Raw genomic sequence first — 11,672 nt, 5'->3', positions numbered from 1 at the left:
GATATCCCACTGCTGACACCTGGACCAGCTCACTGCCAACAGGAGTGCACTTTAGGCCCACTGAAGGAGAAATTAGTACCAGGGTATTCTTCGTTTCCCTTGTACATCATTCCTCTTCCACTCTGTGCACGTATTCTGGGACAGAGGGGTCACAAACAGCAGGCAGGCTAGCCCCCTCCATCAGACATCTCAGCCCAGATGTCAAGATCTGATCCCAGAAAGCCCCTATGACTCTCTCCCCATCTAACTCTAGCCAGGGGCTATTCAGGCAGGGGGCAAACTTCTTTGCCGTTTGCAACAGCTCCCGTGCAACAAAGGTGCATCACAAATCTAGTCCAGGGGCCATCACTGTGATCTATGTTTGTTCAGCACCTGGCATGGTGGGGTCCTGTGCCATGGTTGGGGCACTTAGGTGCTACTGTAATACACCTAATAATTAATGTACAGCACCCAGCACAACAGGGGGCTGGTACTCTGGCCACACCTGAAACTGAACACACCCAGTGTCTCAGCTCAAGCTGCCATCAAATCTGCCGCTGTCACAACACTGGGCAGTGCGGTAAATGCTGACAAGGTGGGGGAAGGTACAGGGGTCGAGCTGGGGCACTTGGTGAGTTGGGCCCAGTCACGCACCAGGGATGTGAATCCAGCCAATGAAACATTCTCCCAAAGGACTTGGTCACCTCCCCAGAGCTGGGACTCTCTCCTGGAGAACTGGGGCTCTGCAAAGGATCTAGGAGGGCATACATTGAACAAGCAGTGCCATGAGCTCCCCATGCACTGCTGGGGCAAAACTGCCCAGAGCCTGGGCTGTAAAAACAGGGGCATAGGAGCAGGAAAACGATCTTGCCTCTCTATGCAGCATTGGTGAGACTGATACTGGGCCCGGGGCAGGGGATAGGCTGCCTCTGGGGGGTGGGGAATGGACATGGGGCCTTTCCCCTATGAGGGGGCAGCTCTGATCCAGCCCCATGGCAGGGGACTGGCTGGTTCAGGGGGTGCAGAATGAGATGTGGGGCCTTTCCCCTCTAGGGCATCTCTGTGCTGCTGTCACTGTTCCAAGCACCAAGTTCTGCCCTTCCCCAGCTCGCCTGTTTCCGTGGGCTGTGGGTAGCACTGATCGGTGTCGGTGCTGAATGAGAAAACACACCCCGTCCCCCTGTGTGTGAGATAGAGGTGGGTGGCTGTGATCACATGGATACCAGTGCCCCACCCCAGACATTGTGTACGTAACACCCAAAGTGTCTCTGACCCCCCCCACCACATTGTCAGAGACAGACAACTCCCCTGCTTCTGCTGCCTCACTGAGTTTTTCAACCCCCAAGGGGGCTCAGCCCCATCCCCACCCAAGGGGTCCTTGGCCTGTCAGGGGAGGTGCTGTCCCCTTACGGGGATTCACACACAAAGAGCCAGGAGCATCACTGATCCAGTCATTCCTGCATCCCACCTCCCCAGGGACCAGACATGGATGCTCCCAGCCAATCCCCCTGCTGGCCCCGAGTCAGGTCAGTGACCCCTCCTGTAGCTACCAGCAGGGTCCAGATAGCGGGTGGGTCCATCAATGGTAGGGTGGGGAGATGGGTCTAGAATGGATGTATGGAAATCCAGATGGCTCTAGAATGGATGTACAGGGGTGTGCATTGATCTAGAAGGTATCGAGAGGTAGCTATATAGGTATGGATAGATTTAGAACAGCATCAACTGAAATGAATCTAGCTTGAATTTAAATGGAGTTGGTTGGGAATTCATGCATCTGTATTGATCTTGAATGGATACAGAGCAGATCTGGAATGGTTCTACATGGTAACACACAGATCTGCTGATATCTGGATGGACAGGTCCCACCCCTCATTAATCAGACATGCCAATTCCAACAGGGGAATCCAGAGCCAAATAATGGAATGGCTGAGATTGGATCTACCAATAGGCAGATACTAAAGGATGGAAACAAAGTTAATGCCAGTCAACATGGGTTCATGTAGAGCAGACGATGTTCAATGATCACGTTATCATTTCTGAGCTGGAGTCAGAAAAGGTCTGGCTGAGAGTAATATACAGACATTGAACACGGAGCCATTGGAACAACAGTCCTGGACCCATGGTGGAGGCAGGAGTAGCTGGGTGGATTCTGGCTATGGGTGCCCAGGGGGTCAGGTTGGAAGGTCACAATGGTCCCTTCTGGCCTTGAAATCTATGGGTCTGGGTATCTCGGTGCAGAGAAGCCCAGGAGTGTTTCTTCACCTGTAGCAGGGAGGGGGCAGGATTAACCACATCCGCAGCCAGGCCGGGCTGGCACCAGATCAGGTAGGAAGCCCCCCACCCTGATGTGGGCACAGCTGTGGCTGCAGGCTTCTCCTATCAGCATCTCCACCCCTGGACCATCCGGGGTGGGGGTTTCTGGGCAGCAGGGTACACGTCTCTGTGGTTGCCAGTCGCTGCCCTTCCCTCCCTTTCCCTGGTCCATATAACCCCCGGGGCTGAGGCAGAGGCTCCGTGCCCATCCCTGGATGGCTCTGATGATGCAGCTCTTGATCCTGGTCCTGCTCCCCATGGCCTTTCTCCTGCCCCCTGGGGCTGAGGCTGGTAAGTTGGGGTGGGATCAGGGCCCATGGGGAGTGGGGCCCTCACCCAGCAGGGGGAGCTGTGTGGAGCTGTGAGGGTCTCCCCCTGATCCTGCTGGGGCCAAGGGGCTGTAGCAAACCCTGCAGCCTCTCTTGAGTGCAGCTGGGGCTCTCAGAGCAGCCCAAGGGTTGCGTGACCAAGTGCTCACAGGCTCCTTTGCGACACCACTGCCATTCTGTGCCCCACACTGGGAAGCCAGTCGTGGGGCTAAGGCACAGAGCTGGGACCCAAGAAATCTGGGACCAGTTCCCAACTCTGCCCAGCATTTCTGTGGACAGGAGTTTGCATGGATTGCTGATGGGCACCCAAATCCCTTAGGCAGGTCCAGGAACGAGCTCCCTGGGTCTCAGTTTCCCCATCAGTATAATGTGAAGAATGATTCTGTCTGTGTCTGTTTGAACTGGATGCTCTCTGGGGCTGTGTTTGTCGGTCAGTGAAAGGCCTGAAACAATGGGGTCCCTGATCTCGGTTAGCTTCTGCGCAGCACCTAGGACAATGGCATCCTGGATCTCAGTCTAGGTGCAACCCTCATGCAAATAACAGCCATTTGTTAAATACATCTACGCACCTGGGATGGGGAGATTGACCCCAGCCTGGGCCAGGGAAACAATGGGGCTCTTTATATGAATCTGTTCCCCCACCCCTCAGGTGAGATCATTGGAGGCTGGGAAGCCCAGCCCCACTCCAGGCCATACATGGCCTGCCTGGATATACGTCGCGGAGACAAGAGGTCTCACTGTGGAGGGTTCCTGGTGTCAGAGAACTTCGTGCTGACGGCCGCTCACTGCAATGGAGAGTACACGCCTCTGTGCTGGGGATGTCGGGGCAGGTCGGGGTTAGAGGGTGATCGGGGAGCTGGGAGCTCTGGCACCGTCGTAGGTTGCAGGGAAGGAGCAGTTAGTGTGACAGGCTGGGAGAGCAGAGCCCAGGGGTCTGAGCTGCTCAGGGGGGCGTCAGCCTGTCTCTAGGGGCCTCTGCAAACCATGGTCCAGCTCCAACACTGGGTAAGTCAATGGAGCTACAGCCATTGGGGTCTGGCCCCATTGACACCAATGGAGCTATGTCCTGTTGACACCAGCTGGGCGCTGGCCCACTGTCCCGATCAGGGCAGGAAGGGTCTCACAACCCAAGGACAGCTCTGCAGGGCTCTGGGGTGGGGGCAACTGGGCATAGACCCCTGTCTGGATCTAGCTGGGCGGGGTCCCCTGGCTGGAGGGGAGCTGAGACCCAGAGGTCAAGGGGAATGAAGGCGTCTGAGATCAGTGCCTGAGTGTCCCATGCTGCCCTGTCCCCACAAGATCAGTACTTATGTCAGACCAACATGTGCCCACCCCCCACCTCAGTACACTCCTGCCCCAAATGCCCATGTCTTGCTCTTGGCTTTTACAACAAGATCACTGTGTGCCTGGGAGCCCATGACATTAACCAAGGGGAACCGAGCCAACAGAAATTCTCCGTGCGCCGCCAGATCCCCCATCCGCAGTACAACAGAGAGACCTGTAATAATGACGTCATGTTGCTGCCGGTGTAACCCACACTCCTTGTGGGTGTAGTATTGTGTCCCACCTACTGGCACCGTATTGTACCCATCCCATCCCCCCGCCCCGGTGACCTCACACAGCTGCAGGTACCTCCCCATCCCATCCCCCCGCCCCTGTGACCTCACAGTGCTGCAGGTACCTCCCCATCCCATCCCCCCGCCCCGGTGACCTCACATTGCTGCAGGTACCACCCCATCCCATCCCCCCGCGCCTGGTGACCTCACAGTGCTCCAGGTACCTCCCCATCCCATCCCCCCGCGCCTGGTGACCTCACACTGCTGCAGGTACCTCCCCATCCCATCCCCCCGCCCCTGGTGACCTCACACTGCTGCAGGTACCTCCCGCTCCCATCCCCCCGCCCCGGTGACCTCACAGTGCTGCAGGTACCGCCCCATCCCATCACCCCGCCCCCAGTGACCTCACACTGCTGCAGGTACCTCCCCATCCCATCCCCCCGCCCCTGTGACCTCACAGTGCTGCAGGTACCTCCCCATCCCATCACCCCGCCCCCTGTGACCTCACACTGCTGCAGGTACCTCCCCATCCCATCCCCCCGCGCCTGGTGACCTCACACTGCTGCAGGTACCTCCCCTTCCCATCCCCCCGCCCCGGTGACCTCACAGTGCTGCAGGTACCGCCCCATCCCATCCCCCCGCCCCTGGTGACCTCACAGTGCTGCAGGTACCTCCCCCCTCCCATCACCCCATCCCCAGTGACCTCACGCTGCTGCAGGTACCTCCCCATCCCATCCCCCCGCCCCTGGTGACCTCACACTGCTGCAGGTACCTCCCCCCTCCCATCACCCCATCCCCAGTGACCTCACGCTGCTGCAGGTACATCCCCATCCCATCCCCCCGCCCCTGGTGACCTCACATTGCTGCAGGTACCTCCCCCTCCCATCACCCCACCCCTGGTGACCTCACATTGCTGCAGGTACCGCCCCATCCCATCCCCCCGCCCCTGGTGACCTCACATTGCTGCAGGTACCTCCCCATCCCATCACCCCACCCCTGGTGACCTCACATTGCTGCAGGTACCACCCCCATCCCACCCCCCCACCCGGTGACCTCACACTGCTGCAGGTACCGCCCCCATCCCATCCCCCCGCCCCTGGTGACCTCACATTGCTGCAGGTACCGCCCCATCCCACCCCCCCCCGGTGACCTCACACTGCTGCAGCTACCTCCCCATCCCATCCCCCCGCCCCTGGTGACCTCACAGTGGTGCAGGTACCGCCCCACCCCATCCCCCCGCCCCCGGTGACCTCACACTGCTGCAGGTACCTCCCCTGTCCCATCACCCTGCCCCCTGTCTCCTGAGGAGGAGACCATCCAAACTCTACAGCCCCCTCTCCCCATACAAGGTTGACTGACGTTCCAAAAACTCTCCACCCTCCTCACCACTAATATCGAGATTAATCAGACCCCATCTCAGCCTGCATTTTAGGCTAATCCAGCCCAGCTTTTTCACACTTCTCTTCTCAGACTGGCTCTTCTGTCGGGGCAGGTCGGGCGTTAGCGAGTGATGGGGGAGCTGGGAGATCTAGCGCCATCGTAGGTTACAGGGAAAGAGCAACTAGTACCACAGGCTGGGAGAGCAGAGCCTAGGGGTCTCTGCAAACCATGGTCCAGATCCAGCACTGGGAAAATCTATGGAGTTAGGCCATTGACAGCAACTGGGGGTCTAGCCCATTGGCCAGATCAGGGCAGGGAGGGGCTCAGAATCTCAGGACAGCTCTGCAAGGATCTGGGCTTGGGGGAGCTAGGAATAGACTCCTGTCTGGATCTAACTGGGGAGAGATTACTGGGGTGCAGGAGAGTTGAGACCCAGGGGCTGGGAGGACAATGGGGAGTGAAGCAGCTCAGGAGAACAGCACAAGGGGCTGGTGCAGACACAGGCTGGGACCCTAAAGCCACTGGGCAGGTGTTTTCTACTGCAGCCAGCGCTGCCTAGAGGGGAAAGGCAGCTCATGCCTTTTCCTGCCCTCCTCAGCCAGCCAGTCCCCAGCCCTGGTGCCAGATCAGAGTTGGCAAGGTGTACAGTGCTATATACAGTGCAGGTCAGAAGCTGAATCCGAGATCTCTGCATGAGAGCCCCAGACTGCCCTGTCCCCTCCATGTCACTGTACATGAGTCAGACCCACATGTGCCCATCCCCCACCACACGTATGCTCCTGCCCCTAATGCCCCAGGTATTGCTCTTGGCTTTTACAGCGAGATCACTGTCAAGCTGGGAGCCCATAACATTAGCAAACAGGAACAGAGCCAACAAGAGATCCCATGCGTCGCCAGATTCCCCACCCGCAATACAACAGTGAGAACATTAACAATGACATCATGCTGCTGCAAGTAGCACCCCCATTCCGTCACCTCACAGCCGGGACCCTCACACAGGTGCAGATACCAACCCATCCCATTATCTCACCTCCAGTGCCCTCACACTGGTGCAGGTACCACCCCCCTCTCACATCACCCCGCCCTGAGTGACCTTCCACTGCTGCAAGTACCATCCCCATTCCATCACCCCACCCCCAGCGACCTCACACTCCAGCATTGGACACATCTCCATTTTCCTCTGTTAGGACGTGTTGGCCCCTCCCATCTCCGAGCCCAGTGCTGATCTGGTTCCCTGTTTTCCTTCACATCCATGGCAGCTGGGTGCGGCTCATCGCTCTGCCAAAGACCAACTCCAGGGTGAGACCAGGATCCATGTGAAGCGTGGCTGGGTGCGGTCAGACTGGCTGGAACTAAAGAACTGATACTCTCCGTGAGGTGGACCTGGAGGTCATGAAGGACGACATGTGTCAGTGGAACCATAGGTACAATCCCTCATCAATGTTGTGTGTGGTGAAGCCCAGCCTGGGGAAATTACCTTATCGGGTAAGTATCCTGCTGACCTAGAGGCTCCTTGGTTCCAGGAGGCAGCTGCTGGGAGGGAAGTGGGAGGTGGTTTCCAGGGCTAAATATCTAATTGCACAGTGATCCTCTACCAACCTAGCCCAGCTCAGGAGACGGGGTGATGATGTAGACAGCAGATTGGCCCAAAGAGTGAGGCGATCAAGAGACCAGCACATCACAGCTCCCACTAGCTTGGCCAAGATACATTATTATACATGGCTATTGACGTTCCTTCATCTCAAAACCCTGGCCAACACAACACAACCCAACTCTACCCCAAACTCAACCCTCCCAACACAACCCTACCCCAAATGCAAACCCCACCCTACACAAACCTACCAACTCTACACTAAACTCACCGCCAACAACCCTATGCAACTCTATCAAACTTAACCCCTGTCCTGTAAAACTCTCCCCAACCCCAACTCTCCCTAAACTTTACCAACTCTACCAAATCTCTACTAAATTAACTCCTGTCCTATCCAGCTCTACCCAACATACCCCCGTCCTACTAAACTCTATCCAAACTCATCCGTACCAACATCCACTCAATTGAAATGCTATCCAACTGAAACACAACTCTACCAAACTCTGTCTAACCCTACCAAGTGCTTCACAAACAAAAAAAGGAAACACTTCCAAACAGAAAACATTTTAGTGAAGTTGCCAAAGTTGAAAAAAGTCCATTATTTACAGAAAACTTATTTCTTTCCAAATATTTCAACTGTCTCTACTCTCATGCAATCACATCTGTAGATAAAAAGACATGCTAGAGAAATGCAAACATAATTAGGGTTTTTCCTAATCCCAGGTGATTCTAGTGGCCATTTGGTATGTGAGGGAGTGGCCCAGGACATCGCTTCATATATTGATGGGAATTTCTACCACCCAAGCGTGTTCACAAGACTCTCCACCTTCATCCCCTGGATCCAGAACATTCTGCAGAAACAGCACTGAAGTAGACATCCATTTTCCTGGCTCTTTGCCTGGCTAGACCAGCCATGGGCTAACTAGGCTTTGAGTGTGAAATGCAGATTATCTTCATTACTCTTAGAAAAATGCTATGAATTGATTGGTATCAAAATGGATTGGGGGTGGGGGAAGCAGTCCATAGATGTTGAGATAAAACCCTTTGTGTCTCTCAGAGTTTTTTGACTCTCCTGTGGGATTCTAGAGCAGGGATCAGATTCTCTCTACTAAACCCTTTTGGATGGTGCAAAAAAAAAAAGAAAAACAACAACTATAGAAAGGCTAGTATTGGAGCCAGCACCCCCTAGAGGGAAAAGTCCCTATGTCCCATTTCCCTCTCCCCCATTAGCCATCAAATCCCCACTTCCTGAGGTCCGAATAGAGCTGCTATCCTCTACAGGGGACAGGTCCTGTATCTGAACTTTTCAGTTCCTACTTCTCCTGGTGTGGACCATCATTCTGCCCTGTGCATGAACCCTTCACTCTGTTCACACTGGTTCCTTGACACAGCTGAGTAAGCCCTCGTTAACCTCTTCCTCCCACCCGGCACATGCCACTTGTGGTGCAATGCTTGATGCAGCAGCCTCTGTGTGTGTGTGTCTGGATTCCTGTCTGCGTCTGACTGTAACTGCTCTGCCTGGCGTTCGCCCCACATCTGCACCTCATGGCCCCTGAATACTGGACAGAGGGTTTGTTGCCACTCTGTTCCCTGTCTCCAAGAGATACCGACCCAGCAGGAATTCACCTGTTGTGACAACAGTGCCCACTACTGTCCCAATGGGTGTACAGCTCAGCGATTGTTGAACTTGATATCTTTTTTGGATTTACGCAGCTTTGTTGTAGCCATGTGGATCCGAGGATATGTCAAAGACAAGGTGGGTAAGGTGATATCCTATTGCATTAATTTATCTGAGTGAGAGAGACAAGCTTTGGAGCTTACACAGAACTCATCTTCAGGTCTGGAAAAGGTCCTCTGTGTGTCACAGCTCAATGCAAGGTGGAAACAGATTGTTTAGCATAAGAAGTTAACACATATTTCAAGGGATCATAAAAGGTGAAGTAGCCTGTTAACATCTCTCCAGTCATAGGGGGAGAAAGAGGGTGGAAAAGGTGTGGGAAAAGGGGTTTAGTGGGTTACAGATTCTTGTAATAAGCCAAGAATCAGATGTCTCTATTCAGTTTATTTTTTTTTATTATTTTTTTTAACTGTCTAGTAAAGTTATGAATTTAAGCTCCCAGGCTCATCTTTTGCAAGTGTTGTGCAGATTTCCTTTGAGGATGAGGACTGAGAGGTCAGACATGGAGTGATCATTTTGTGAAAAGTGTTTGTCCCTGGACGGTAACATGTTTTTGTCTTCCATCATTTTTCTGTGTGAGTTCATTTGAAGGTGGTTGTCTCATTTCACCCACTTTGTTCTTATTGGGGCATTTAGTGAACTGGATGAGGAAAACCACATGTTGTGATGGGCATGTGTAGGACCCACTGATCTTGAAAGGTGCATTGTGGGACGGGGTGTTGATCATTGTAGCAGTGGAGATATTTCTGCATGTTTTGCATCTTTTGTTCTGGCAGGGTCTGATGCTACTTTGAGTTGGTGGGTCCTGGTCCTGATCTTCGTAGAGCTTGCTTCTGATGAGTTTGGAGAGAAATATGTACTAAGTACTTATGCTAAACAACCTGTTCCACTTGCACTTAGCTGTGACACCCAATATCCTTTCCCAGACCTGAAGAAGAGCTTTGTGTAGGCTCAAAAGTGTGTTTTTCTCACCAATAAAAGTTGGTCCAATAAAAGATACCCCTCACGGACCTTGTCTCCTTTTGATCAGATTACAACTTTGGTGATAATGTTATATACTTATAATTCTGGAAGGCATTTGACTTGGTACTGCACATGCTGATTAAAAATGAGAATGATATAAGATTACCATGGCATACAAGAAATGGATTAAAAGATAGCTAAATTAGAGGTCTCAAAATGTAATTGTAAATGGGGAATCATCATCAAATGGGTGTGTTTCTTGTGGGGTCAGGTATCGGTTCTTGTCCTATGCCACTTACCATTTTTATCAATGACCTGGAAGAAAACATGAAATCATCACTGATAACGTTTGTAAATGACTCAAAAATTGGGGGAGTGTTCAGTAATGAAGATGACAGGGCACCGATACAGAGTGATCTAGATTGTTTGGTAAACTGACTGCAAGCAAACATTATGCATTTTGACATGGCTAAATGTCAGTGTATACATCCAAGAAAAAAAATGTCGGCCATATTTACAGGATGGGGGATGCTATCCTGGGAAGCAGAGACTCTGCAAAATATTTGGGGGTCATGGTGGATAAGCAGCTGAACATGATCTCCCAGTGTGACGCTGTGGCCAAAATCGCTAATGCAATCCTGGGGTTCATAAACAGTGGAATGTCGAGTAGGAGTATAGAGGTTATTTTACCTCAGGATTTGACACTGGTGCAAGTTCTGCTGGAATCCTGTGTCCAAATCTGGGGCCCACAATTAAAGAAGTATTTTGATATATTGGGGAGGGGTCAGAGAAGAGCCATGAGAATGATCAAAGGATTAGAAAACATGCCTGACAGTGATAGACTCAAAAAGCTCAATCTGTTTAGTTTAACAAAGAGAAAGCTATTGGGTGACATGATCACAGTCTATAAGTATCTACACAGGGAACAAAGATTTAATAAAGAGTCATGGTCAATTCTTAATAACTGACCATTTTAAAATGAAGACTGGATGTTTTTTCTAAACAATTCACTCTAGGTATAATTGTGGGGCAGTTCTCTGGGCAGAGTTACACAGGAGTTCAGACCAGATGATCACCATGGTCCCTGCAGGCCTTGGAATCTATGAATTTAGGTGTGGGGATGGATGGACGGATGGATGTGTATGGGGATGGATGGATGGGTGGATGGATAGTGCAGGAATGGATAGAGGGATGGATGGATAGGCAGGGATGGATACATGGATAGACAGATGGAGGAACGGAAGGATGAATGGATGGATGGTCGGATGGACACATGGACGGGTAGAGAGATGGATGGTTGGATGGAGGGATGGTCTTTTCCACCATAAGGATGACACTTGCAACATTGACGAACCCTCCTGCCTTAGTAAGCCCAACCTAACCGCAAACAATTACCCAGAATTAAATCAACATCAACAAACAAATGTAATTAAACAAATAAGCTCTGAACAACTCAAAAATCGAAAGAAAGAAAGAAAGAAAGAAAGAAAGAAAGAAAGAAAGAAAGAAAGAAAGAAAGAAAGAAAGAACTAGAAGGGACCACAATATGTCATCTCATCCAGTCCCCTGCACTGAGGTAGGTCTAAGTATTATTTAGCCCATCCCTAACAGATGTTTGTCTAACCTGCTCTTAGAAATCTCCAAAGAAGGCAATTCCACAACCTCCCTGGGCAATTTGTTCTCGTGCTTAACCACCCTGACAGTCAGGAAGTTTTTCCTAATGCCCAACCTAAATCTCCCTTGTTGCAGTTTAAGCCCATTGCTTCCTGTCCTGTCCTCAGTGATTAAGGAGAACAATTTATCACCCTCCTATTCATAACAATCTTTTAGGTATTTGAAGACTGTTATCATGTCCTCCTCAGCCTTCTCTTCTCCAGACTAAA

General features: G+C 52.1%; 1 pseudogene; it reads left to right on the top strand.

The window, feature by feature from the left end:
• The first annotated feature begins 2,519 nt into the window (after window positions 1-2,519).
• LOC144273230 (cathepsin G-like) lies at window positions 2,520-6,921 on the top strand (annotated as a pseudogene).
• The last annotated feature ends 4,751 nt before the right edge of the window (window positions 6,922-11,672 follow it).

The sequence above is a fragment of the Eretmochelys imbricata genome, chromosome 13, assembly GCF_965152235.1.
Source record: "Eretmochelys imbricata isolate rEreImb1 chromosome 13, rEreImb1.hap1, whole genome shotgun sequence".
NCBI lineage: Eukaryota > Metazoa > Chordata > Testudines > Cheloniidae > Eretmochelys > Eretmochelys imbricata.
Note: the sequence above shows the minus strand (reverse complement) of the source record. Positions and strands in the feature narration are given on the sequence as shown.